Raw genomic sequence first — 22,589 nt, 5'->3', positions numbered from 1 at the left:
TTCAGCCGCTTTGTGGTCCGAACTGGCAGCCTCACCATGCCGTATCACACTATGGATGCCACTACGCTTCTTAAATCTCTCAAACCAACCTTTGCTGGCCTTAAATTCACTCACATCATCACTAGTTGCAGGCATTTTTTTAATTAAATCGTCATGCAACTTCCTAGCCTTTTCACATATGATCGCTTGAGAGACGCTATCTCCTGCTAGCTGTTTTTCATTTATCCACACCAATAAGAGTCTCTCAACATCTTCCATCACTTGCGATCTTTGTTTCGAAAACACAGTTAAACCTTTGGCAACAACAGCTTCCTTGATTGCCGTTTTCTTGCCCACAATAGAAGAGATGGTTGATTTTGGTTTCTTGTACAACCTGACCAGGTCGGTGATACGTACTCCACTTTCATACTTATCAATGATCTCTTTCTTCATTTCAATGGGTATTCTTACCCTTTGAGGTGTAGGGTTGGCACTAGAAGCTTTCTTGGGGCCCATGGTCACTTATTTTCCAGAAACAGCACCGAAAACACTGTAATAATACGAAATATTCCGAGTGTATGCTTGAATGTTACCGCGGAGGCTGGCTGGTAAACAATGGCACGGGCGGCACATGTGAGGCTGGCTGAGGGCGCACATTGGACGCGTCTCGGACGAAGGCCGCTGAGCGGGTTTTTGTCCACTATGCGGGGCAAAATTTTAGCGAACAAAGCGTCCGCTATGCGGATTGTTCGCTATGCAAGGCGTTCGCTATGCGGGGGTCCACTGTATATGCCTCTCTTTTGACCAATCAGATATTTTAATCTATTGTTCATCCATTTAGGATCATTTTTGTTTGATCTGATTTCCCTATTTGGAACATAATTTGACTGAGCAGCTAGAACTATGCCCTGGAAAGCATCATATCGGCAACCATCACCACCTACCTGACCCTTAGTCAGGTCATTCCAGTTCAGCCCACCTAAGTAATTTTTCAGTCCTATGAAATCAGCCAAGCGAAAGTCAGGGACGGAGACTTGATTGCCATTATTAGGGGAATTCCATGATATATTAAAACTGAGTGATTTGTGATCACTTTCCCCAAGCTCATCATTAACCTCAAGATTATTAATTAGTGTTTCCCTACTGGCAAGAACCAAGTCAAGGAGGTTATTTCCCCTAGTTGGCTCTGTCACAAACTGTTTTAAAAAACAATCCTGGATCGTATCAAGAAAGTCACCTGACTCTAAATTTCCTGTCAAATTGCTCCAGTCAATCTGTCTATAGTTGAAATCTCCCATTAGCACAACATTTTCGTATGTAGATGCCTTACGAATTTCGTCCCATAGAAGTTTACTGCACTCCCTATCAAGATTTGGGGCCCTGTAAATCACACCCAAAATTAGTTTTTCTCGGCCCTCGAGAAGCTGTAACCAAACAGATTCAGTGGCTGACACTTCTAATTTAATATCTTGTCTAACACAACAATTTAAATTGTCTCTGACATACATCGCTACTCCACCACCTTTCCTGTTGACCCTGTCAGTGTGGAATAATTTATAGCCTTGTATGTGACATTCAGAGGGCATCTCTCTATCTTTCAGATTGAGCCAGGTCTCTGTTATAGCAATAATATCTATGTTTCCTGCACTTGCAATTAATCTTAGCTCATCTATCTTATTTCTTACACTCCTGCTATTAGTATAGTAAACCTTAAGGGAGCTAGTCCCTTGCTGCCCTCTGCTGTCCCCCTTTGTTTGCTGACCTGATCTATTGTCTTTATTTATAACTTCATGCTGAATGCCTTTTATACATTTACTGTTTCCAACCCTAGTGTTGCAACCTGCTTGTTTCCCATACACACCCATACCTCTATCTTCCATCAGTTTAAAATCATAGGCATTTCACCAATGGCCTTCTCAATCGAGTCTGCAAGTGCTACCACCCCTGCCCCAGAGAGATGTACCCCATCCCTTGCATACATATCATGTTTGCCATAAAAGTTGTTCCAGTTGTCAATGAATGGGATTGCAAGTTCCTTGCAGTATCTGTCTAGCCAGCAATTTACACCAATTGCCATAGACAACCATTCATTTCCTACTCCCCTTCTAGGCAAGATGCTACATATGATTGGGATCCCTCCCTTAGACTTAATGAAATCTATAGCTGACCTGTACTTATCTAGCAGCTCTTCTCTCCTACCCTTCCCAATATCATTTCCACCAGCACTGAGACAGATAATGGGCTTGTTCCCATTACCTGACATGATATTATCCAGCCTGTTGACAATGTCCCCAACACCAGCTCCAGGGAAGCACACACTATCTCTCATCTTCTTATTCCTATTACAAAAAGCACGGTCAATATATCTTACCTGAGAGTCACCAACCACAAGAATGCGCTTACCTCCATTAGCAGGGGCAGTAGTACCCTTACCTTCACTGGCCACTGAAGTACATTCATCCTGAAGAACAGAGAAGCGATTTCCTACCTTCAGATCTTCACTCTTAACTTTCCTTACTCTGATGCGCCTCCCATTACTGTGAACCCCTCGCCACTTGTAGCAGGTGCTGGGCTGCACCTCACTGCTGGTAGCCGTTGCTACCTCCCCAACTCCAGCCTCCTCACAGCGAGAGACAGACTGCACCTCACTGCTAGAAGCCTCATTTCCCACAACTCCAGCCACCTCACACTCTCTCCCAGACCCATTGAGGTGGACCTTCAGCCTCCTAATCTCCTCCTGGAGAAGCAAGACCTCCTCCTTCAACTCTCCAACCTCAATTTTTAAAACACTGCAGAAGCAAGCCATGCTTTGTAACCGTCCACGCTAATCCCCAAAGCAGCTCAGGGTCTGTGACCTCACGTGACGACTGACCACTGACCACGGATGGGATGAAGGCTAGAGAGAGTATCAGGAGAGGACGCCGAATAGATCTGGTCACTATAATCGGGTTTCAATAAAATTAGGATTGAATGGTGGTGAAGGAGAGTTCTACGATCAGCTCCCCATGAAAGATGAGCAAGGGTTTTAAGAAGGTTCAGCCGGCTGTGACAAGTTGCCTTCAGAGGTAATGCGAGGTTTCCAGGATAACCTACGGTCAAACAGAAGGCCTAGAAACCTGACCGTATCACATTCTGGGATACGTGAGCCACAGAGTAACAATGGATGATCAGAGATGACATAACGTCTAATGAAAGTAATTTGGCGAGTTTTAGTACTAGAAAATTTAAACCCATGCATGGTGGTCCAATTGGAAACATGGTTGACAGCATGCTGGAGACAAACTGCAATGAGGTGACAGTCAGTGCCTGCACAAGCTATTGCAAAGGCATCAACATCGAGTGATGACCAAATATCGGATGGAAGAGGAGGGGCCAAATCATTTATAGCAAGGAGAAAAAGTGTTGTGCTCAGAACACATCCTTGGGGGTCATCTTCAGCTTGGACAAAGTCTGGGAAGAGCACATTATTAACCTGAACACAGAAATGTCTGTCAGTTAAGAAGTTCTTAAGGAAGGATGGTAGATTGCCTTGGAGGCCTAAGGAGTGGGCTTAGGCCAAAATATTATATCTCCCAGTTGTGTCATATGCCTTCTCAAGGTCAAAAAATATGGCAATAACTGAGTGGTTATTCGCAAAGGCATTATGAACATACATATCCAAGCGTAGTAAGGGGTCAAGAGAAGAACAGCCCTTACGAAAGCCATACTGACGAGTGAAGACGCTGTTGTGCGTCTTTAAATACCACATTAAACGTCGATTTTCCAGACGTTCCATCACCTTGCAAACTGCACTGGTAAGAGCAGTGGGATGATAGTGGGAAGCATCATGTCCCGTAGTACCCGGTTTGCAGAAAGGGAGAACAATGGCATATTTCCACAGCTGGGGAAGAACTTGTGACCAAATAAGATTAAAGAGTTGTAAGAGGACTGCAAGGGCTGACTGATGTAAGTGTTGTAACACCCGAATATGAATGCCGTCAGGCCCAGCTGCCGATGATCGGCAAGCTGAGTGTGTTGCCTCCAGTTCCAGAAGGGTAAAAGGCACATTATAAGATTCTTCTTTGAGAGAAGAAAAGTCTAGGGGTGCTAATTCTCTGGCAGACTTTGAAGAAAGAAACAAGGGGCATAGTTGGAGCCCCTGAGAAATATGAACCAGGTGATTACCAATTTCAATGGCAACGTCAAGAGGGCTTGCTATATCAACACTGGCAACCCGCAGAGCAGGAGCAGGGTCGGGAGAGTATTTACCACTCAGTTTCCGTACTTTTTTCCAGACTGCTCTCAGAGGAAGTAGAGGTGATGGTGGAAACGATCTCGCCAGCAAGTGCATTTAGCGTCACAAATGACACGGTGAGCGACCGCTCGTTTCTGCCTAAAATCAAGAAGTCTCTCTGTGGTTCTATTGTACCAGTACCTGCCCCACGCAGCGTGTTTCAAACATACTGCCCGAGCACAAGCAGACCACCACCAAGGCACACACTTCTGAGAATACCTGCCCGAGGTTTGGGGTACAGAATGGAAAGCTGCAGTTAAAACTGAGATTGAGAAGAGGTGTAAAAGCTCATCAATAGAGGACAAATGAGGAACCTCACTAAAAGCAGTTAGTTGCAAGTAAAGGTCCCAATTTGCTCGATCAAACTGCGAAGAGGTGGTGAATATGAAAGAGAAGTAAGAATGATTGGAAAATGATCGTTGTCACGTAAGTCCGGGAGGAGAGACCAGGTGAAGTCTAGTGCAGTGGAGGAAGAGCAGACCGAGAGATCGATGCAAGAGAGATCATGAGTACAAGGATCAAAATGCAGGCAAGTACCCATATTTAAAACAAGGAGGGGGTGAGAAGCGAGGAAAGACTAACTGAATGACACAGGAGTCACAGTGAGGCCCTTCCCCAGAGGAAATGGTGGGCATTAAAATCACCAAGTAACAGAAGTGGTGGCGGTAGGGACGAAACAAGAAAGGCAACATCCGGGACAGATAATGCCCGAGAAGGGGAGAGATACAAAGAACAAATTGTATACCACTTATTCAAGTGCATACGGGCTGCAGTGTAATGCAGTGTTGGCTGCAGTGTAATGCAGTGAAGTATAAACAAATAGGTGACAGTATGGAACATCAATGCGTATAAGAAGGGTACTTTCATTAACCCCTTGACTATTTTAACCCTTTGACTGTCGCCGTTGTATATGTATGTCCATAGGATACCTGTGGTTTGGAGGTATCTATGCACGCATAAATTTAGCGGCTTCCAAATCAACTAAGCAGGAGAAAGCTGGTGAGGCCCACATGTGAGAGAATGGGTCCCTCCATGGTCAGTGTGTAAAGCACCTATATAAAAAAATCTGGGGTGCCAGTGGTGCATTGTGGGAATACCATTTCAGTCATCCTTTTTCAGCATGTCTAGCTGTGCAAGAAAATATGTGACTTCCCTGGTGAATCTGGGACTCCTTCTTCCCTTGTGGATGCTCTAACAACATGATGGAAGTGTCAATGGAAGATCAATTTCCATGGATTTCTTAGAGGAGTTTGAGACCTAAAAGCAATAGGAGGAGGTGGAGGAGGCTAAAGAAGAGGAGGAGGAAGAAGAGGAGGAGGAAGGAAGGAGGAAGAGGAAGGAAGGAGGGAGGAAGGAGGAAGAAGGAGGGAGGGAGGAAGAAGGAGGGAGGAGGAAGGAGGGAGGGAGGAGGAGGAAGGTGGAAGAAGAATAAGAATAATAATAATACCTAATAATAACAATATGTAATAATATGTTCCCTTTGAGGTATGAAAACAGTTCTACCCTCCCATGACAGTGACAAGATAAGGGGAGATAACATCTGATAAGAGCTGACCTTTGGATGAGCGTGTAAAGAGGGTGGAGGAGGGGGGCAGCGCTGTCCATCTTGCGTGGAAGGAGGTGAGGAGGAGGAGGAGGAGGAGGAGGAGGAGGAGGAGGAGGAGGAGGAGGAGGAGGCAGAAGTGAAGAAGAAGAAGAAGAAGAAGAAGTTAAAGAAGAAGAAGAAGAAGAAGAAGAAGAAGAAGAAGAAGAAGAAGAAGAAGAAGAAGAAGAATAAGTAAGAAAGAAGAAGAAGAAGTTAAGTTAAAGAAGAAAGAATAATTAGAAGAAGAAGAAGAAGTTGAAAGAAGAAGAAGAAGAAGAAGAAGAAGCGAATAAGAAATGAAGAAGAAGTAAGAAGAAGAAGAAGAAGAAGAAGAATAAGAAGAAGAAGAAGAAGAAGAATAAAGAAGAAGAAGAAGAAGAAGTTAAAGAAGAAGAATAAGAAGAAGCTAAGGCTAAGAAGAAGAATAAGCAAAATAAATAAATAAGAAGAATAATTAAAGAAGAAGAAGAAGAAGTAAAGAAGAAGAAGAATAAGTTGAAGAAGAAGAAGAATAATTGAAGAAGAATAAGAAGAAGAAGAAGAATAAAGAAGAAGAAGAAGAAGAAGAAGTAAGAAGAAGAAGATCTTAAGAATAAGAAGCACTTAAGAACGAAGAAGACGGTTGAAGAAATAAGTTAGCTAAAGAAGAAGAAGAAGAATACTAAAGGAATAAAGAAGAAGGAAGAAGAAGAAGCAAGAAGAAGAAGAAGTTAAAGAAGAAGAATAATAAGCAAGAAGAAGAAGAAGAAGAAGAAGAAGAAGAAGAAGAAGAAGAATAAATAAAGAAGAAGAAGAAGAAGAAGAAGAAGAAGAAGAAGAAGAAGAAGAAGTTAAAGAAGAAGAAGGAAGAAGAAGTAAGTTAAGAAGCAATAAGGGTAAGAAGAAAGAAGAAGAAGAAGTAAAGAAGAAGCAAGAAGAAGAAGAAGAAGCAAGAAGAAGAAGAAGAAGAAGAAGAAGAAGAAGAAGAAGAAGAAGAAAGAAACATTTGTCTGTCTGTTCCATTTCCATGTCTCGTCCTGCCAAACAGAGATAGAAAGAGAGAGAGAGAGATTGGAAAGAGATAGGAATGAGGGAGAAAGATAATTAGATAGGAATGGAGGGGGTGCAGCATCCTGACCCCATTGTTTTGACAGGCAGTAGGGGAGTGGAGTAAATGAGACTATGTCCATTTTGACAGCTGCTGACTCCTGACTCCAAAACAATTATAAGCCACACACTTGCACACAAGACAAGCTTGCTGGAAGGGTGATAATAGCAGTTTTAATGGAAAGTATCTAGTGACTATATATGTGTATATATATTGTAGGAAACCAGAAGCAAGAAGGGAAGGCAGGAAATGAAGGAAGGACATCAGATGAAAGGAAGGTGCAAAAAGTAATGAAGGTGATAAGATGAAGGAATGTAAGAAGAGAGGTGAATGCCCTCCTCCAGATAGGAAAGGAATGAAGGGAAATTAGAAGGGAAGGAATGATGACACACCGACCATTTACCTCTAGGATAACTACATAACACAACTGTCCTGCTAATACTTTGAAGAAAAAACCTGCTCCACACGAGGTGTTTTCCTTTGTCTTTGCACATAAAAAAAAAAAAATTCAGAATAAAAATGCACACACACACTGGGATTTTTTATGTGGAGTGTAAAACACCTACTGTGTATGACACCATAGTTTTATGTGTGTGAGGAGGTGTAAAACACCACTGAGTATGACACCTGTATGTTTTATGTGTGAGAGTGTAAAACACCACTGTGTATGGACACTCCATGTTTTATGTGAGGAGGTAAAACATCCACTGTGTATGACACCATGTTTTATGTGGGGTGGGGAGGTGTACCACTCACTGTGTATGACAATTCCATAGTTTTATGTGTGCAGGGAGTGTAAATACCACTGTGTATGACAATTGCTGTTTTATGTGTGTGAGAGTGTAAAATACCTACCTGTGATGACACCATGTTTTATGTGTAAGAGTGTAAAACACCACTGTGTATGACACCTATAAGCTCATAGGAGTTCCACAAGCCTACAGAACTTCCTAGGAATATGTTCAGTGACTGTGTATATTGGTATATATATTATAGAACAATAGTAATAAAAAATTTTTGTATTGTTTGTTTTTGTAAAACAAAAGCTTTTGTAAACAATATATTGATAATTATGTTTGTGGTGCTTATTGTGTTGTATACAATGAGTGTATATATGTACATTGCACCTTACTTTTGGTCTCACAGGCTACATAAGTTATGTGAAAAATAAAATAGGTGAAAAAATAAATAAAACCTCAAATACAAGTAAACTAAAGTTTACTCGGTGAGCGGTTGCAGTCGCTGTTGCCATACGGCCGCTACATCTTCTGCAAACTTCATGCCCCTCATATCTCGGTAAGGTACTGATGGGAAAAATTTTTTTGGGATTCAAAACAATCAGAAAAATAATCCCTTAATATTTTTCATAAGAAAATAATTTTTTTTCGAAATATTTTGCATGATACTCAGGAGCAATCTTCCAGGATTCGTTGCCTCGACAGTCAAAGGGTTAACACCAAATCCTGAGGTGTCTCGTGGTGTCGAAAAATTTCCGAAAAAAAAAATTATTTTTTCTTATGAAATGATAGAGAATCTTTTCCTGATTGTAATGACACCAAAAGAGCGAAATTTGATGGAAAATTTATGGAACTACGCTCTCTTGAAGTTAGCGACCTCGGCGATATTTACGAATCGGCGATGTCGCCCACTTTGAGCCCTATTTTCGTCTAATTCCATTGTTCCAGTCGACCAAACTCATAGCTATTTCTTTAAAATTCCATTTTTTCTATCTAAGTACAAGAAACTGCCCATTTACCGATTTCAACTACCCAATAACGTGGTCAGAAATTTGCAATTTCGCCAATTTCACAAAAATTAAAAAATATGACTATTTCAAAATAATGTCCAGAATGAACAATGCAGACATTCCTGGCTATAAAACAACATTTTCTGTGTTAACCAGTTAATTACTCTTGCTTTCTATTTTGAATTTTTATTCAAGCAAAAAATAGAAGATTTACTGTTATGCAGACTACTGCAATACTGTAATAATTGCATAAATAATGTCAACCCATTCATGACGGCATATTAGAATGGCTACTTGGACATTTATTGGAAAAATTATATCATCTGTTTACTTTTGAACATTGGCAAAAATCAAACATTTCCCCTACTTTGAGCTCCATTTCAAGGTTCTTTTCATAGTAAAACCAATCAAAATGACCTCTTTTTCTATAATATGCTTTCCATTCTATCAAATGAGACCAAGAAAATGAGAATACAACCATAAATACTATACGAAAATAGACCACAAAGTCGGCATTTTAATTAAAAAAAACGGTCGGAGTTTTTTTTCTCATGCACTGCATGCTGCAGGATTTTTTTTATATGGTGCACACCGACCACACAGACCCATTCTCTCACTAATGGGTCTACCAGCTCTCTCCTGCTTGATTTGAAGCCGCTAGAATTTATGAGTACGTATATATACGTCAAACACGGTGGCTCATAAGACGTATATATAAGACTGAACCAGTCAAAGGGTTAAAGGTTCCATCAGAAAAAAGATCTGAAGAATACAATAAAACATAGCCTGAGATGGGATGGATGACAGCAGAGTGTAATTTTGCTACTGCTCCTCAGAATCTCCCAAAAGCAGTGTCATATTCAAAAAGCATGTGATAACCCATATTTTTTATCAGATTCCACACATTCTAATCCCATACCTTTTCCCAACACCCAAGCATTCACTTCTTTTACAACTCCATCTATATATAACAGCACACATCCCTGTACAGAAAGGCCCTGCTTTATGGCATTTCACCTTATGGTGTTCTGCCAATAAGGACATTTCAAATTATTACCAAAACTCAGTATATACGGTTTCCCCCCCCCCACCTGACTTTCTAATATAGGCACTGTGCCCCACTTGGTTTGTTTACATTTTCCATGAGAACCGTGCCTCTTTTAGAGTACCGGCATTGTACTTCCCATTTCCAGGATTCGAGTCCGGCTATACAAAAATAACCGGATTCCCTGAATCCCTTCACTAAATGTTACCCTGCTCACACTTCAACAGATCGTCAGGTCCCATATACCATTCGTCTCCATTCACTCCTATCGAACACGCTCACGCACACCTGCTGGAAGTCCAAGGCCCTCACCCACAAAACCTCCTTAAGCCTTCCTTCCAACCTTTTCGAGGACGACCCCTACCCCGCTTTCCTTTCCCTACAGATTTGAATGCTCTCCATGTCATTCTACTTTGATCCATTCTCTCTAAATGACCAAACCACCTCAACAACCCCTCTTCAGCCCTCTGACTAATACTTTTATTAACTCTACACCTTCTCCTAATTTCCACACTCCGAATTTTCTGCATAATATTTACACCACACATTGCCCTTAGACAGGACATCTCCACTGCCTCCAACCACCTCCTCGCTGCTGCATTCACAACCCAAGCTTCACACCCATATAAGAGTGTTGGTACTACTATACTTTCATACATTCCCTTTTGTCTACACATATACCTCAACACACCACTCACCTTTTTTCCCTCATCAATTCTATGATTAACCTCATCCTTCATAAATCCATCCGCCAACACGTCACCTCCCAAGTATCTGAAAACATTCACTTCTTCCATACTCCTCCTCCCCAATTTGATATCCAATTTTTCTTTATCTAAATCATTTGATACCTTCCTTAAGTGCCATAGAGTTTGTTTCTAATGTTCACTGACAACTTTACTACCTTTATCAATAAACTCCCAAACTCGTCCACTTAACCTTATCAATTTTTCTTTAGAATCCTCCCATAAGCACATGTATCATCAGCAAAAAGTCTCCTTCCTCAACAAGTCGGTGCCTCCCACCTCCCCAGGCCGAGTAGGGGGTGACCCTTGAGAAAGAAAATCCCCTCAAAAGAAAATACTTTCATCATCATTCAACACTTTCACCACACTCATGCACATTATCACTGTTTTTGCAGACGTGCTCAGAATACAACAGTCTAGAAGCAATGCTACATATAAAGATACACAACATATCCCTCCAAAACTGCCAATATCCCAAACCCCTCCTTTTAAAGTGCAGGCATTGTACTTCCTATTTCCAGGACTCAAGTCCCGACTATATGAAAATAAATCCGGTTTCCCTGAATCCTTCACCTCCCAAGTATCTGAAAACATTCACTTCTTCCATACTCCTCCTCCCCAATTTGATATCCAATTTTTCTTTATCTAAATCATTTGATACCCTTAAGTGAACATAGAAAAGAGTTTCTATGTTCACTTTCAACTTTCTACCTTTACACAAACTCCCAAACTCGTCCACTAACCTTAGCAATTTTTCTTTAGAATCTCCCATAAGCACAGTATCATCAGCAAAAAGTAACTGTGTCAATTCCCATTTTGTATTTGATTCCCCATAATTTAATCCCACCCCTCTCCCGAACACCCTAGCATTTACTTCTTTTACAACCCCATCTATAAATACATTAAACAACCATGGTGACATTACACATCTCTGTCTAAGACCTACTTTTACCGGGAAGTAGTCTCCCTCTCTTCTACACGCCCTAACCTGAGCCTCACTATCCTCATAAAAACTCTTTATAGCATTTAGTAACTTACCACCTATTCCATATACTTGCAACATCTGCCACATTGCTCCCTTATCCACTATCATATGCCTTTTCTAAATCCATAAATGCAATAAAAACTTCCCTACCTTTATCTAAATACTGTTCACATATATGCTTCAATGTAAACACTTGATCTACACATCCCCTACCAACTCTAAAACCTCCTTGCTCATCTGCAAATCTACATTCTGTCTTACCTCTAATTCTTTCAATTATAACCCTACTGTACACTTTTCCTTGTATACTCGGTAAACTTTTTCCCCTACATTTTTTACAATCTCTTTTGTCCCCCTTTCTTTTATATAAAGGGACTATACATGCTCTCTGCTAATCTCTAGGTACCTTCCCCTCTTTCATACATTTATTAAACAAAAATACCAACCACTCCAACACTATATCCCCCCCAGCTTTTAACATTTCTGTCATGATTCCGTCAGTTCCAGCTGCTTTACCCCCTTTCATTCTACGTAATGCCTCATGCACCTCCCCCACACTCACATCCTGTTGTTCTTCACTCCTAAAAGATGGTATACCTCCCTGTCCAGTGCATGAAATTACCGCCTCCCTTTCTTTGTCGACATTTGAAAGTTCCTCAAAATATTCTCGCCATCTACCCAAAACCTCCCTCTCCCCATCTACTAAATCCCCTACTGTGTTTTTAACTGACAAATCCATTTGTTCCCTAGGCTTTCTTAACTTGTTTAACTCACTCCAAAATTTTTTCTTATTTTCATCAAAATTTCTTGACAGTGCCTCTCCCACTACCATCTGCTCTCCTTTTGCACTCTCTCACCACTCTCTTCACCTTTCTTTTACTCTCTATATACTCTATTATGGTAGTAGGTTGGTAGACAGCAACCACCCAGGGAGGTACTACCGTCCTGCCAAGTGAGTGTAAAACGTAAGCCTGTAATTGTTTTACATGATGGTAGGATTGCTGGTGTCTTTTGTCTGTCTCATAAATATGCAAGATTACAGGTACGTCTTGCTACTTCTACTTACACTTAGGTCACACTACACATACATGTACACGTTTATTTATACACACTCATCTGAGTTTTCTTTGATTTTATCTTAATAGTTCTTGGTCTTATTACTTTTCCTTTTATATCCATGGGGAAGTGGAATAAGAATCTTTCCTCCGTAAGCCATGCGTGTTGTAAAAGTCAACTAAAATGCCGGGAACAATGGGCTAGTAACCCCTTTTCCTGTAAAGATTACTAAAAAGAATAAGAAGAAGAAAATTGTCAAAGTGGGAAGTCTGAATGTGCGTGGATGTTGTGCAAATGATAAGAAAGAGATGATTGTGGATGTTATGAATGAGAAGAAACTGGATGTCCTGGCTTTAAGTGAAACAAAGCTGAAGGGGGTGGGAGAGTTTCAATGGAGAGGAATAAATGGGATTAGGTCAGGGGTTTCAAATAGAGTTAGAGCTAAAGAAGGAGTAGTTATAATGTTGAAGGATAAGCTATGGCAGGAAAAGAGGGACTACAAATGTATAAATTCAAGGATTATGTGGAGTAAAATAAAGATTGGATGTGAAAAGTGGGTTATAGTAAGCGTGTATGCACCTGGAGAAGAGAGAAGTGTAGAGGAGAGAGAGAGATTCTGGGAAATGTTGAGTGAATGCGTGGGGAGTTTTGAATCAAGTGTGAGAGTAATGGTGGTTGGGGATTTCAATGCTAAAGTGGGTAAAAATGTTATGGAGGGAGTAGTAGGTAATTTTGGGGTGCCAGGGGTAAATGTAAATGGGGAGCCTTTAATTGAGCTATGTGTAGAAAGAAATTTGGTAATAAGTAATACATAGTTTATGAAAAAGAGGATAAATAAATATACAAGGTATGATGTAGCACGTAATGAAAGTAGTTTGTTAGATTATGTATTGGTGGATAAAAGGTTGATGGGTAGGCTCCAGGATGTACATGTTTAAAGAGGGGCAACTGATATATCGGATCATTATTTAGTTGTAGCTACAGTTAGAGTAAGAGGTAGATGGGAAAAGAGGAAGGTGGCAACAACAAGTAAGATGGAGGTGAAAGTGTATAAACTAAGGGAGGAGGAAGTTCGGGCGAGATATAAGCGACTATTGGCAGAAAGGTGGGCTAGTGCAAAGATGAGTAGTGGGGGGGTTGAAGAGGGTTGGAATAGTTTTAAAAATGCAGTATTAGAATGTGGGGCAGAAGTTTGTGGTTATAGGAGGGTGGGGGCAGGAGGAAAGAGGAGTGATTGGTGGAATGATGAAGTAAAGGGTGTGATAAAAGAGAAAAAGGTAGCTTACGAGAGGTTTTTACAAAGCAGAAGTGTTATAAGAAGAGCAGAGTATATGGAGAGTAAAAGAAAGGTGAAGAAAGTGGTGAGAGAGTGCAAAAGGAGAGCAGATGAAAGAGTGGGAGAGGCACTGTCAAGAAATTTTAATGAAAATAAGAAAAAATTTTGGAGTGAGTTAAACAAGTTAAGAAAGCCTAGGGTAAGTATGGATTTGTCAGTTAAAAACAGAGTAGGGGAGTTAGTAGATGGGGAGAGGGAGGTATTAGGTAGATGGCGAGAATATTTTGAGGAACTTTTAAATGTTAAGGAAGAAAGGGAGGCGGTAATTTCATGCACTGGCCAGGGAGGTATACCATCTTTTAGGAGTGAAGAAGAGCAGACTGTAAGTGTGGTGGAGGTACGTGAGGCATTACGTAGAATGAAAGGGGGTAAAGCAGCTGGAACTGATGGGATCATGACAGAAATGTTAAAAGCAGGGGGGGATATAGTGTTGGAGTGGTTGGTACTTTTGTTTAATAAATGTATGAAAGAAGGGAAGGTACCTAGGGATTGGCGGAGAGCATGTATAGTCCCTTTATATAAAGGGAAAGGGGACAAAAGAGATTGTAAAAATTATAGAGGAATAAGTTTACTGAGTATACCAGGAAAAGTATACGGTAGGGTTATAATTGAAAGAATTAGAGGTAAGACAGAATGTAGAATTGTGGACGAACAAGGAGGTTTCAGAGTGGGTAGGGGATGTGTAGATCAAGTGTTTACATTGAAGCATATATGTGAACAGTATTTAGATAAAGGTAGGGAAGTTTTTATTGCATTTATGGATTTAGAAAAGGCATATGATAGAGTGGATAGAGGAGCAATGTGGCAGATGTTGCAAGTATATGGAATAGGTGGTAAGTTACTAAATGCTGTAAAGAGCTTTTATGAGGATAGCGAGGCTCAGGTTAGGGTGTGTAGAAAAGAGGGAGAATACTTCCCGGTAAAAGTAGGTCTTAGACAGGGATGTGTAATGTCACCATGGTTGTTTAATATATTTATAGATGGGGTTGTAAAAGAAGTAAATGCTAGGGTGTTCGGGAGAGGGGTGGGATTAAATTATGGGGAATCAAATTCAAAATGGGAATTGACACAGTTACTTTTTGCTGATGATACTGTGCTTATGGGAGATTCTAAAGAAAAATTGCAAAGGTTAGTGGATGAGTTTGAGAATGTGTGTAAAGGTAGAAAGTTGAAAGTGAACATAGAAAAGAGTAAGGTGATGAGGGTATCAAATGATTTAGATAAAGAAAAATTGGATATCAAATTGGGGAGGAGGAGTATGGAAGAAGTGAATGTTTTCAGATACTTGGGAGTTGACGTGTCGGTGGATGGATTTATGAAGGATGAGGTTAATCATAGAATTGACGAGGGAAAAAAGGCGAGTGGTGCGTTGAGGTATATGTGGAGTCAAAAAACGTTATCTATGGAGGCAAAGAAGGGAATGTATGAAAGTATAGTAGTACCAACACTCTTATATGGATGTGAAGCATGGGTGGTAAATGCAGCAGCGAGGAGACGGTTGGAGGCAGTGGAGATGTCCTGTCTAAGGGCAATGTGTGGTGTAAATATTATGCAGAAAATTCGGAGTGTGGAAATTAGGAGAAGGTGTGGAGTTAATAAAAGCATTAGTCAGAGGGCAGAAGAGGGGTTGTTGAGGTGGTTTGCTCATTTAGAGAGAATGGATCAAAGTAGAATGACATGGAAAGCATATAAATCTATAGGGGAAGGAAAGAGGGGTAGGGGTCGTCCTCGAAAGGGTTGGAAAGAGGGGGTAAAGGAGGTTTTGTGGGTGAGGGGCTTGGACTTCCAGCAAGCGTGCATGAGCGTGTTAGATAGGAGTGAATGGAGACGAATGATACTTGGGACCTGACGATCTGTTGGAGTGTGAGCAGGGTAATATTTAGTGAAGGGATTCAGGGAAACCAGTTATTTTCATATAGTCGGACTTGAGTCCTGGAAATGGGAAGTACAGTGGACCCCCGGTTAACGATATTTTTTCACTCCAGAAGTATGTTCAGGTGCCAGTACTGACCGAATTTGTTCCCATAAGGAATATTCTGAAGTAGATTAGTCCATTTCAGACCCCCAAACATACACGTACAAACGCACTTACATAAATACACTTACATAATTGGTCACATTCGGAGGTGATCGTTATGCGGGGGTCCACTGTACAATGCCTGCACTTTAAAGGAGGGGTTTGGGATATTGGCAGTTTGGAGGGATATGTTGTGTATCTCTATACGTATATGCTTCTAAACTGTTATATTCTGAGCACCCCTGCAAAAGCAGTGATAATGTGTGAGTGTGGTGAAAGTGTTGAATGATGATGAAAGTATTTTCTTTTTGGGGATTTTCTTTCTTTTTTTTTTGGGTCACCCTGCCTCGGTGGGAGACAACCGACTTGTTGAAAAAAAAAAAAAAAAAAATACTCTATTCTTCTTATAACACTTCTGCTTTGTAAAAACCTCTCAAAAGCTAAATTGTTCTCTTATATCACCCCCTTTACTTCATCATTCTACCAATCACTCCTCTTTCCTCCTGCACCCACCCTCCTATAACCACAAACTTCTGCCCCACATTCTCATACTGCATTTTTAAAACTATTCCAACCCTCTTCAACCTCCCCATTACTCATACTTGCACTAGCCCACCTTTCTGCCAATAGTTGCTTATATCTCACCCTAACTTCCTCCTCCCTTAGTTTATACACTTTCACCTCTCTATTACTTGTTGCCATTTTCCTTTTGTCCCATGTATTTCTTACTCTAACTGTAGCTACAACTAAATAATGATTCAATATATCAATTACCCCTCTATAAACATGTACATCCTGAAGCCTACTCATCAACCTTCTATCCACCAATACATAAACTAACAAACTACTTTCACTGCATGCTATATCATACCTTGCATACTTATTTATCCTCTTTTTCATAAAATATGCACTACTTATTACCAAGCCTCTTTCTACACAAAGCTCAATTAAAGGCTCCCCACTTTCATTTACCCCTGGCACCCCAAATTTACCTACTACTCCCTCCACAACATTTTTACCCACTTTAGCATTGAAATCCCCAACCACAAGTACTCTCACACTTGGTTCAAAACTCCCTATGCACTCACTCAACATTTCCCAAAAACTCTCTCTCTCTCCTCTACACTTCTCTCTTTTCAAGGTGCATAAATGCTTACTATAACTCACTTTTCACATCCAACCGTTGTTTTACTCCACATAATCCTTGAATTAATACATTTATATTCCCTCTTATCCTGCCATAACTTATAGCTTTAACTCTATTTGAAACCCCTGATCTAATCCCATCTATTTCTCCCCACTGAAACTCCCCCACTCCCTTCATCTTCGTTTCACTTAACCCTTTCAGAGTTTCCAATGTACTAATACGGCTTATGCACCAGGGTTGACGTACTAGTACGCCTAAATTCTAGCGCCTTCAAATCTAGCAAGAGAAAGCTGGTAGGCCTACATATGAAAGAATAGGTCTATGTGGTCAGTGTGTGCAGTATAAAAAACAATCCTGCAGCACACAGTGCATAATGAGAAAAAAAAACTTTGACCGTGTTTTTGGTTCAAAACAGCAACTTTGCACTGTATTTTCGTATGGTATTTATTGTTGTATTCTAGTATTCCTGGTGTCATTTTATAGAATGGAAGACATATTACAGAAATTGAGATGATTTTGTTATGCTTCACACTGAAAAGTACCTTGAAATTGAGCTCGAAGTAGCAGAAATGTTCGATTTTTGCCAAAGTTCAAGAGTAAACAAATCATGCCACATGTCCAATATACGTCTAATATTCTTTCAGAAGTGCACCAATATTATTTATACCATTTCTACACTAATGCAGTAGTCTGAGTAACAGTAAATCTCCTATTTTTTGTGAGAATAATAACTCAAAGTGGAAAGCAAAAGAAATGTAAGAGGGGCGTGGGGACGTGACTAATGAACAGAGGAAATGTTATTTTAGTGCCAGGAATGTGTGTCTTGTTTATTCTGGACCCTATTTGGAAATTGGCATCTTTTGAAATTTGTATAAAATTGGCAAAATTGCTAATTTCTGACCACTGTATTGGATAGTGAAATCAGTAAATGTGTGCTTTCTTGTACTCATTCGATAGGAAAAATAGAGTTATAGTGAAATAGTTATGATTTTTGTTGACTACATTGGAATTGGCCGAAAATAGGGCTCAAAGTGGGTGAAATCGCCGATGCGTAAACATTGTCTAGAGCGCTAAGTTTGCAAGAGCACAATTCCGTAAGTTTTCCATCAAATTTCATAATTTTGGTGTCACTATGATTGGGAGGTGAAGTGATGGTGAAAGTTTTTCTTTTTCGGGCCACCCTGCCTTGGTGGGAATCGGCCAGTGTGATAATAAAAATAAATAAAATATGATTGGGAGAAGATTCACTATCTTTTCATAAGAAAATAAAAAAAAAAAAATTTTCCCCAAAAAATTTCGACCCTGAGAACAAGTTTAGGAGAGGGCCTCTCGACCCTGAAAGGGTTAAAGCCAGGACATCCAGCTTCTTCTCATTCATAACATCCACACTCATCTATCTTATCATTCGCACAACATCCCACTTCGACAGTTTTCTTCTTTTTCTTTTTAGTAGGCTATACGGAAAAAGGGGTTACTAGCCCATCATTCCTGGCATTTTATTTGACTTTTACAACACACATGGCTTACGGAGGAAAGATTCTCATTCCACTTAAATGTTAAATCTAATCAATTTTTCTTTATTTTCAGATTATTAGTATGTCTAGAGGCTGCATAAATTCACCAGACGTATTTTGCTATGTCTGCGGGCAATTCACCCTTTCAGATTCCTGGAGCAACATTACTCCTTTATTGAAGTGCTGCTACTTTGCTTATTTTGGCTGCAAACTTGGAGACCAGGACAAACCATTTGTGCCACACAAAGCTCCCAATGTGGTCACTTGGAAAACTTAACCCTTTGGGGGTCGATGGCCCTCTCAGAGACTTGTTCTCAGGGTCGCCAAAATTAAAAAAAAAAAAAAAAAAAAAAAAAAAAACTTATGAAAAGATAGAGAATCTTTTCCCGATCATAATGACACTAAAAGTATGAAATTTGATGGAAAACTTACGGAATTATGCTCTCGCGAAGTTAGCAGTCTCTACAATGTTTACGCATCGGCGATTTTGCCCACGTTGAGCCCTATTTTCGGCCAATTCCAGTGTACTAGTCAACAAAAATCATAACTATTTCGCTAGAACTCTATTTTTTCTATCAAATGAGTACAAGAAACCACCCATTTATAGATTTCAACTATCCAATAAAGTGGTTAGAATTTAGCAATTTTGCCAATTTCACACAAATTTCAAAAGATGCCAATTTCCGAATAGGGTCCAGAATAAACAAGAAAGACATTCCTGGCACTAAAATAGCAAGTTCTCTGTTCGTTAGTCACATCCCCAGGCCCCTCTTATATTTCTTTGGTTTTCCACTTTGAATTTTTATTCTTACAAAAAATAGAAGATTTACCGTTATGCAGACTACTGCATTAGTGTAGAAACGATATAAATAATATCAGAGCAGTTGTGAAAGAATATTAGACTCACCAGTTGACCTGTATTGGATGCTTGGCATGATTTGTTTACTTTTGAACTTTGGTAAAAATCGAACATTTCTGCTACTTTGAGCTCAATTTCAAGGTACTTTTCATTGTAAAACCAGTCAAAATCATCTCAATTTCTGTAATATGTCTTCCATTCTATAAAATAAGACCAGGAAAACTAGAATACAACAATAAATACCATACGAAAATACAGTGCAAAGTCGCTGTTTTAATCCAAAAACATGGTCAAAGTTTTTTTTTCTCATTACACACTGTGCTGCAGGATTTTTTTTATACTACGCACACTGACCACATAGACCCATTCTTTTATATGTAGGCCTACCAGGTTTCTCTCACTAGATTTGAGGGCGCTAGAATTTAGGCTTACTAGTACGTCAAAAACCCTGGGGCGTAAGCCGTACTAGTACGGCCAAAACCCCCAAAGGGTTAAATGGAGTACCAATGGTATGGCAGGAGCAGATGAACCACCATGCTGACTGCTACTTTTGTATGACTAAGTAGCTGGATTCAACAAGAAGACTAAAGATTGCATAATATATCCAAATATTCCTTCAGCAATCAGGCCTGTTGCACTCAAGATATTCTTGTACTTGTGACATCTGAGACATCGCAAATTTCATCATAGTCTGATACCAGTGATTCTAAGGAGATGGAAGTAGACCATGAACCACCAACAAATGATCCCAAACCCTTCAACCAAGTTGAGCTCAAAAGAAAGTGCACAGTTACTTGGCTTTAGACTGAAGGAACACAGGCTTATAGCTCCTGGAACAACATTCGCTTGGTACCGTCATCATGAAGCGGAATTCACTCAGTTCTTCGACAAAGAGGAATATTTAGTTTTCTGTTCAAATATTTCTGGCCTTATTGAACACACAGGAAGTATAATGAATATACTGTACTGTGGTACCTTGACTTACGAGTGCCCCAACTTATGAGTTTTCTGAGTTATGAGCCATCACTCAGTCAATTTTTTGCTTCGAGTTGTGAGCCAAAATCCGAGTTACAATCGAAAAAAAATATTTAATGAACATGACATTTGGCAAGAACACCGTGCTTCAAGGAGTTTCATATATACCTCAGAGTGTCTAAAATATTGCTGAGACCTATAAATACTATGTATATATTTCTCTACAATAGTATGTGACCAAGGCAGTTGAAAATGTTCACCTATCAGTGTGTTTGTGACTATTTGAGTACCTAATATTAGTGTCAGAATAAAGATTGACTATAAAATCACAAGAGCTACTACAAATTGTAATTATTAGAACATAAAAAATATGTAAATTAAAATAAAAACAAGAAAAAAAAAGATATACTGGCAACACTTCTGCAAGTGGCAGGACTCCACATTGCCATCAGGTGAGCATCCAGCGCCAACTTCACAGTCTTATATCTCAGTAAGTACTGGTCCTAAAATTTTTTTTTGGTCTTATTACACACACAAAACTGCCCTCCAATTTAATTTTTTTTTTCCAAAATATTTGGAGTGCTAGTAGGGAAAATGTAGATCTACGTTTAGACAGTTGAAGGGTTTGAGCCGCCTTCTTGATTTGCAAACCTGCTATTCATCATATCCTTAATTCTTTGCCTGGTATACTCTACAGGCCTATTCCCCTATAATTTTTTGCCTTCTCATTTGTCTCCCTTTCCTTTGTACAATAAACTATGCATGCTCTCTGCCAATCTCAAGGTCACCCTGCCATAGTGGGAGATGGCCAGCATAAAAAAAAAAAGGACCAATCACTCCAAAACTACATATTGGCCTGCTTTTAACCCTTTCAGGGTCGACAGGCCCTCTCCGAGACTTGTTCTCAGGGTTGGCCAAATTTAAAAAAAAAAAATTATTATTTCTCATGAAAAGATAGAGAATCTTTTCCCGATCATAAGGACACCAAAAGTATGAAATTTGATGGAAAACTTACGGAATCATGCTCTCGGGAAGTTAGCGGTCTCGACGATGTTTATGCATCTGCGATTTTGCCCACTTTGAGCCCTATTTTCGGCCAATTCCTGTGCACTAGTCGACAAAAATCATAACTATTTTGCTAGAACTCCATTTTTTCTATCGAATGAGTATAAGAAACCACCCATTTACCAATTTCAACTATCCAATACAGTGGTCAGAATTTAGCAATTTTGCCAATTTCACACAAATTTCGAAAGATGCAAATTTCCGAATAGGGTCCAGACAAGAGACATTCCTGGCACTAAAATAACATTTCCTCTATTCATTAGTCACGTCCCCATGCCCCTCTTACATTCTTTTGCTTTCCACTTTGAATTTTTATTCTCACAAAAAAAAAAAATAGAAGATTTACTGTTATGCAGACTACTGCATTGGTGTAGAAATGGTATAAACATTATCAGTGCACTTGTGAAAGAATATTAGACTCATGAGTTGATGTGTATTGGACGCATAGCATGATTTGTTTACTTTTTGGTAAAAATCGAACATTTCTGCTATTTTGAGAGCAATTTCAAGGTAGTTTTCTTTGTAAAACCAGTCAAAATCATCTCAATTTCTGTAATATGTCTTCCATTCTATAAAATGAGACCAGGAAAACTAGAATACAACAATAAATACCATACGAAAATACAGTGCAAAGTCGCTGTTTTAATCCAAAAACAGTTTTTTTTTTTCTCATTACGCACTGTGTGCTGCAATATTTTTTTATACTGTGCACACTGACCATATAGACCCATTCTTTCACATGGAGGCCTACCAGCTTTCTCTCACTCGATTTGAGGGCACTAGAATTTAGGCATACTAGTACGTCAAAAACCCTGGTGCATAAGCCGTACTAGTACGGCCGAAACCCTGAAAGGGTTAACATTTGTCTTGATCTCATCAATCCCAGCTGTTTTACCCTATTTCATTTTACCCACTGCCTCACGCAACTCCACCACTCTCACATCTGGCTTTTCCTCACTCCTACAGGATGTTACACCACCCTGGCTAATGCATGAAATAACAGCTTCCCCATCTTCAACAACATTTGAGAACTCATCAAAATATGTATTCCTGCCATCTTCCTTGTACCCCCAACTCCATCTACTAACTTCCCTCTTCTGTTATTAACTGTCAAATTCATTGGTTCCCTAGGTTTTCTCAACCTAGCAATCTCACTTCAAAACAGTATTTTTA

At 39.8% G+C, this 22,589-nt stretch overlaps 1 protein-coding gene across 1 annotated transcript in view; it reads right to left on the bottom strand.

Moving 5' to 3' along the window:
* Positions 1-22,589, bottom strand: part of LOC128693452 (uncharacterized) — a 113,280-nt gene that overhangs the window by 21,674 nt on the left and 69,017 nt on the right. The window lies entirely within an intron of this gene.

This window comes from Cherax quadricarinatus, chromosome 57, assembly GCF_038502225.1.
Source record: "Cherax quadricarinatus isolate ZL_2023a chromosome 57, ASM3850222v1, whole genome shotgun sequence".
Lineage (NCBI taxonomy): Eukaryota > Metazoa > Arthropoda > Malacostraca > Decapoda > Parastacidae > Cherax > Cherax quadricarinatus.
Note: the sequence above shows the minus strand (reverse complement) of the source record. Positions and strands in the feature narration are given on the sequence as shown.